The following is an 8,146-nucleotide window of genomic DNA, read 5'->3' on the forward strand; positions in this document are numbered from 1 at the left end:
TGAAAGGGTTGGTTATGTTGAATCGTGAAAGTTCAAGGATTGAAGTCGTGAAGCAAGTGAGATAAATCGAGAAATAAAAGAGGGATAGAGATCGGCTTTAGTTATGAAGATAATACTTAGTAAATTATTTATGTTTACGTATTTAGTCAAGATAATTGTTAGGAATTTATTTTTATTTGTTTCCTTACGTTGGGAGTTAGAGGTAGAGGTAGCTTAGGAAACAAATTAAGGTTAGTACAAATTGAGGTGCAGGGTCATTGTATTATGCGTGATCTTTTGTTCTTAGCAATGCTTAGAACATGACTTTGTGATTTGTCACCAAATCCGAGGCGAACTCAGAATTTTTTTTTGGGGTACGAAATATTTTTTAAGATTTAAACCCCTAGCTATTTAAAAAAAATCAGTTTATATCGGGTCGGATCGAGTCGGGTCATGTAAAACAAAAGAACATCAAACTAAAATTTATATAGTCATCCAAAACACGTCAAACATCACTCCAAACGTATTTAAAATTGTGTCCTATAGGTTTTCATCTTTTAAAATCTATCAAAAACATCATCTAGCAACATTAAACATTTTTACTCATGATTCCTATCACATATAAAGCACTCCATAAGTTCATAAAGCAACACTAAACACTTAAACAAAATAAACAATCATGTTCAACCATAGTCTATAATTTTCAATTTTAATTTCAAACATTCAAGCCCTAGTATTAATTGTTGATTACTTGTAACTATTTGTTTAAACAAACAAAGCTATAGATAAAACAACAAAATCATTTAACTACCTAGAACAACCAAAAAAATATAAAAAGATCAAACCTTTATACATCTATATTTTCTCCTAATCATCACATAAAAAAAAAAACAATAAAGAAACCATACTAGTTCTCTATCGGAATTCTAGTGTAATATGGGTCGGCCTTGCCGGAATTTTGGTTTTTCCGACAAAAAAAGCCGTCTGGTCGTGAGAAGTGGCGTTAAGTTGCTGGGAGTTTTCTTTTGGGCGGGATTTGGAATTGGAATGGGTGGATGGGTTTGGGTTATTTTATTTAGTTCAAATTTCTTTGGGTTGGGTTTGGGCTTGGGTTAATAAAAATAGATTGTAGATTAGCCTTTGATTGGTTTAAATAATTAAGTGAATAAGTGGTTATATACTTATATATTAGATAATAATTAGTGTTTAATTTTTTTATAAATTCATAATATTTTTTTCTAAGTGGGGCGGTTGAAAATGCCCAAGGGGGTGCGGGTGAAAATTTCCAAGGGGTGTGGTTGAAATTTCCGATGAAAAATAACACTAAAATTATTTTTTCAAGTGATGCGCCCGCTCACCCACGGCTTTGGGTTTGTACGCCCTTGCCCGTGTAACAAATTGAACATCTAGATAAAATGCATGGCAATAGCATAGTGTAAAGACTTTTGGACGCTTGTTCTTACATTGTGCATTCAACATATTGGAACTTGACTCAGTTATACACGTGAACGTGTCGAAATTGGCTGCCTCTGTTAGACTGTCTAACTTAGACACCATATATTTTTCTATAATTTATTATCTTTGCTTAGTTACCAAGGTAAAGGTTCTTTTAGGGAGTTAATAATCTCACATGATAAAATCTTATTCTCGCATGGTGTATACGTGTCGTATAAGGTTATATGGCCCGTATAGAATACGGCCCTCCTAAGTAGTGTTTTAACCTATGTCCATTCACTTTCCACGTATTTTCATCGGTTTCGTTTTGTAACTCCACTGTACCATACAGAAACACTTCCTTCACTAAATATGGCCCTGTCCACTTCGACTTCAACTTCCCGGCGAACAATTTCAACCTTGAATTATATAAAAGCACCTTTCGCATGCCCTAAACTCTTTCAAACCCCTCAACTTCCTATCATGCAAGGCTTTCGTTTTTTCCTTGATACTCCAAGAACGTACATACGCCGCATATCTCAACTCTTCCAACTCGTGAATTTGGAAGTAACACTTTCTCGTTGCTTCGGTAAGATCTAAGTTAAGGTTTTAAGAGCCCAAAGCGCACGGTGCTCTAGTTCTACGGGGGAGATGGCAAGCCTTGCCATATACGATCATGAAAGGAGTGGTACCTAAGGGTGTTTTGTAGGCGATTCGACACGCCCACAACGCATCATCAAGCTTGTCCGACCAATCTTTTTCGACTTTTCCCTACCGTTTTCTCCAGTATTCTCTTCACTCCTCGGTTCACATTCTCCACTTGACCGCTAGTTTGAGGGTGGTACGCGGTAGAAAAATGATGAGTGACCCCGTAGCGTGCTAATGCCTTCTCCATCACGGCATTGCAAAAGTGAGTGCCACGGTCACTTATGATAGCTCTCGGTGTACCGAAACGCGTGAATAACTTTTTGAGGAATCTCACCACCACTCGGACATCATTCGTAGGTAAAGCTTGAGCTTCAACCCACTTAGAGGCGTAATCAATTGCCACGAGGATGTACCTATTCCCGCTAGAGATGGGGAAAGGTCCCATGAAGTCGATGCCCCACACATCAAAGATTTCAAGAATTTGGATCAGATTTTGGTGGATCTCATCCTTGGATGAGATATTGCCGGTGCGTTGACACTCATCAGATCTCCTAACAAACTCTAGAGCATCCTTAACTACCGAAGGCCAATAAAACCCACAAAAAGCACTTTTTGGGCGGTGACATGTGGGCCGTGGTGACCTCCCGTTAACCCTTCATGAACGTGCCAAAGGATCTCCAAACCTTCCTCTCTCGTCACATATCTCCTAAGGATTCTATCTCCTCATATCCTAAAGAGATATGAGTTATCCTATATGTACCTCCTCATATCTCGAAAGAACTTATTCTTTTGTTGGGTACTCATCCCCTTCAACACCACCCCATTGGCAAGGTAATTTGCCAAATCACTGAACCATGGTATACCTTCCTTCTCCGCATCAACAAACTCAATCTGTAACAACCCGTGTTTTCAATATTTCTCTAGTTCCTTCGATGCTTGACGTGTGTGTACTGAAGGAATGAACCGTTTAAATAATTATTTGATTTTAGTTGTGTACAATAAATGAATGATTGGAAGTATGGTTATATTTGGTTGATATGAAAGTCTAGGAACCGTAAATGCTAGATGTTATATGTCTATGAGTAACGTTAATGGGCCACACCTCAAACCCGAGCCACACACTTGGGCCTAAGGCCACACCCCTCTTATAATAATTCTGGCCCATGTATATTAAGCCCAAACCGAGCCGACCCCAAACCCCTTATATGTTGATACCTTACGTAAATACTTGATGCCTTGTATAATCTCATTTAATTATATTTCACACAAAGATCGCAAACCCTAGTTCTCTCCTTCTCTCTCTCGAACGACCCGACGACAGCCCTTTTAATGAAGTCCTCTCTCTCCATCGTCCCTCTTGTATTCGGTACGTATGAGTATCATTATGCAGTTTATCGCTCCATCTTCATGATTGTGTGTTTATCTGTGATTTGTGTTGCATATTTCGGTACAATGTTTATAAATTGATTGAGTGTTGATCATTGGAATGTGCTGCATGAGTAATATGGATGGCATGATATTATAATACCTAGGTTAATGCAAATTAAAGTTGTCCACTAAATTCACAAAATTCAAGCAACCGATTATGATATATCATTAGCTTTTAGGGGTCCAATACATTTGATGGTAAGTGGTCTGACAAAGTTGTTAACCTTGAATAAAAGTGGCGGCCCATATGTGTAGTCTTGATCTAATCAAACCATACGAGTATTCTAATAATGTTGTCATTGAAAGTCAAGGGTATAATGAGTATTAAATAATGCTATGATGGCTTGTGAATTGAATCTATGTGAACTACATGCTATTGTGTTTTGTTTGTCTGAGTTCGTATGGAACATCTTTGGAGTCATTCATGTATGACAATTGATAGGGAGCATGTGGATTTAATGAGCCAGAATCAATAATGTGTATATAAACTTGTGATATAATGTTTTGTATACAAACTGATTGGTGATGAAATACTGATTAATGTAATGAATGGTGATTTTGGATCGTCTTCTGACCCTAACGAGTCAATCTGAGTAGTTCATCATCAAATACAAAGGCGGAATCAGTGTAAATGACGTAAAACAGCTTGTTCCTTTCTAATTATCTTCTTATATTGATTTCCTGAGCTTTTTACAATTTAGATAACAATCCGGCAGCACCTCGGCTCTCAAACAATGACCTAATTCCGTACCAAATGATCAGACAAGTTCAGTATTTATAGAGGACTAATTTCGCATGAAACCAACTCATGCGAAATTACATATTCATATGGAATTAGTTAATTCCGTGCAGAATTATCTAATCTCGCATGAAACATTAATTTCGTTTGAAATGATATATGATCATTTCATGCGGAATTACCCATAAACACTGTTTTCTCGATTTTCGTGCTCTGATCTATCTAGTACAATACAAGACTCTATAAAGACGAAGTTAACAGACATCAGTGCACCAACAGACTCCCCCTTGGATGTTGACGAAGTCTTTAGCATCCTATCTTCAGTCTTTAGTCTTGATCTTTCGTTCTCTGCCCTGAATTGTTTTGACATTGTAAAACATCCTTCAATCTTCGATCTTCAAACTTTAACCTTCAATCTCCCCTTTGAGTATTGATCCAGAATTCTGATTCCCCCTTTCGCAGACTCCCCCTCTCGATATGCTAGGACTTGAATTCTGGTTCAAACTTTAACATTTTTATTGTCGTGGGGATCTTGACTCCTGTTTCCTGCTTCTCAAACATATAACATTACAATCTATACAATCTTAAACTTCCATTAACTGTTCATCAGTTTTAGAAATCCACTTAAGTATTCAGGTCCAAGTTAATGACCCTGATTACTCAATTTATATACCAAGTCCAACTCCCTTGGTGGATCTTTTGACAAAAACAAACTGATTTTTGTTCAACACTTTCAAACAATTTCTGAAATTTACAAGTTTCAAGTTAATGAACTTGTTTTGACTTTCCAATTTCTTAATTCACATGTTAAGCTCCCAACTCATCATCCAGCTTAGAATCTTTCTGCATCTGCTCCAACTTTCTGAATCTGAAGATCAACTCTCCACTTTGGTTTGTCGAAAAATAAAGCAGAAATGAAAAATCTTTTTGAATTTTTAATAAAGTTTCTAAACTAGAAAATGAAATTCAGAAATTAAAATGCAGAATGTAAACTATTTACAAACATATTTTTGGTGAGCGTGTCAGGGAATCATATCAGCTAACGACAAGTTACTAGTACCGTTAAGCTTGATAACATACTAAGCCTTAAACAATTCACTTAGATTGTCGATATGCTGATCCTCTTAAATTTTCATACAAACTTCAATCTGTTCATGATGCGATTTAGGTGAATTAAAGACTTAAACTTATAGGTGTGTCCCACCTCTTGAATATACTCTCGTATCCAGATCCCAATATTTAGTCTTACAGGTGAGTATACCACAGATGATATCTGTAAAAGGGTTAGATGCGAAACCGTGAGAGCTCAGGTCAGAACTTCCGTTCAGCAGAGAGATGACGGTTCGATTTTAGGTGTGTTCCCTTTAGAGAATCTTTTCTTCAACAGCACATGATTAACATTTTGCAATGTGTCATCATTTTATATGCTGAGGGTGAGCTTAAAAAGCATGCAGAAAGTATTATACGGGGACTAGGCCATTGCTTCCGCAAAATCAGAAGTCCCGGGATAATACCCCAGATATCACTGAGTATAAAGACCTAGTATCTCAGAAAAAGGGACCTTTCAAACAAGATTTCAGGGGTTACCTATATATCCAAGATCTGTTCCCCACAAAATAAGCAAGTTTGAATTTTAGGTTTATATCCCAAAACAAGATTTACTGAATGTATAAAAACCTATCGGCACATCATCAGCAAGACTGTTTAATACTTTAAAAACTTTACATTTCTTTAGCGTACCGTAACTGTCAAGCCGATGTACTATCATTTTCCCTTTTTACACAAGCTCTTTTTCAGTTTTCTATTGTTTTTGGATTTTGAATTTTCTCATGTTTTTGGATTTTTTGAATTTTTTACTGTTTTTGTATTTTCTGAAAATATATCTACTCCCCCTAAATACCAAAACAAGTAAAAAATCGACAAACCATTGCAGATTGTTTCTCAACATCATCATCTACAATGTTATCCACATCAACGCCAATAATCCCATCCGACACCAATAAAAGCTTCATACCGTTCAGTTTCAAAAGATATTTTGAACGAGTTTTGTCAAATGCTTTGGTATGTAAATCAGCTTTTTGATTGTCAGTGTGGATTTTCTCAATTCGTATCAACTTCTTCTCGAAGCAATCTCGGGTGAAGTGATGACGAATTTCGATATGTTTCGTTTTAGTGTGGTGAACAGGATTTTTTGTGATATTAATCGCTACCTCATTATCAACAAAGATAGGGGTGTTAAGAAATTACAAACCGTAGTTGCGCATCTGTTGCTGGATCCACAAGATCTGAGAGCAGCAACTGCTAGCAGATACATACTCGGCTTCACATCTGGATAAAGCCACAGAGGTTTGCTTCTTGCATTGCCAGGTGACCAAACATGGTCCAAAGAACTGACAACCCGCTGTTGTTGATTTTGCGTCAACTTTGCAGCTTCCGTAGTCGGAATCAGAATACCCTTCGAGCGTGAAATCACCTGTTTTTGGATACCACAACCCCAATGATGGAGTTCCTTTCAGGTAGCGCAATATCCGTTTCACAATCATCAAATGCGAAGCTCTGGGGCTTGACTGAAACCGTGCTGCGAGGCACGTTGGATACATGATATCGGGTCTTGAAGCAGTTAAGTACATCAACGATCCGATCATGGAACGATACATCGTTTCATCTACCCTGTCTCCGGTGAGATCTGGGTTTATCCCATGATTCGTTGCTAAAGGGGTTGAAGCTGGAGTAGATCCTGACATCCTAAATTTCTCTAAGATATCATGAACATACTTCGTCTGGTGTATGAAAATTCCCTCAGGTAGTTGACCAACTTGAAGTCCCAAGAAGAATTTCATCTCCCCCATCGATGACATTTCAAATTTTTGCTTCATAACTGATTCAAAATCTTTGCACAAATTTTCATTTGTTGACCCAAATATGATGTCATCCACGTATATCTGAACTATCAGAAGATGTCCGTCAACCTCTTTGGTGAAGAGAGTGGCATCCACTTTTCCTCGGATGAAGCTGTTGGCTAATAGGTGTTGAGACAATGTCTCATACCAAGCTCTCGGGGCCTGGTGTAAACCATACAGCGCTTTATCCAGTAAGTAAACCTTGTCTTTGTGGATTGGGTCGGTGAAGCCCGGTGGCTGTCCGACATATACCTCCTCTTTAACCTTCCCGTAGAGAAACGCCGATTTCACATCTAACTGGAAAACTTTGAAATTTTTCCACGATGCAAATGCCAAAAACATTCTAATCGCTTCTAGTCGAGCCACGGGAGCATATACTTCAGTGAAATCTATACCCTCCTGCTGACTAAAGCCCTGGACTACGAGTCGAGATTTATTTCGAATAATAACCCCTCTACCATCTCTCTTGCATTTAAACACCCATTTTGTGTTAATTTTCATGTGACCATCAGGCAAATCTACTAACTTCCACACTCCTAACTTCTCGAACTGGCTTAGTTCCTCCTGCATCGCATTGACCCAAGAATCTTCAGTAAGCGCCTCTTTGTAAGTCCTCGGTTCAATCTGCGAGATAAAACAACTAAGTGAAAACTCAGTTTGTAACGGAGCAACTGTAGAATGAAAAAAAAGTAAGCCCTTGATCAATTTGTCGTCTAGTGCGGACGCCTGATTGTAATTCTCCGATAATTAGCTCCTTTGGATGGTATGAAAGTGTTCTTGGCATCACCTCGCCTGGAACATCTACCTCGCCCTCCAGATTTGCGATATTCTGGTTTACATCTTGGTCACCGACTAGATTTGTTTGACTTGAAATCTGAATTTGCTCCCCCTCAAAATCTGAATCACCATGATCAAATACTGGTCTGTTCTCAGATTCTTGATTATCATTCTCTACCGTCTGATTATCTTGAGCAAGTTCATCTTGTTGAATATCATCATGTTCTCCAGCATTGCTTAG

Source organism: Helianthus annuus, chromosome 8, assembly GCF_002127325.2.
Source record: "Helianthus annuus cultivar XRQ/B chromosome 8, HanXRQr2.0-SUNRISE, whole genome shotgun sequence".
Classification (NCBI taxonomy): Eukaryota; Viridiplantae; Streptophyta; class Magnoliopsida; order Asterales; family Asteraceae; genus Helianthus; species Helianthus annuus.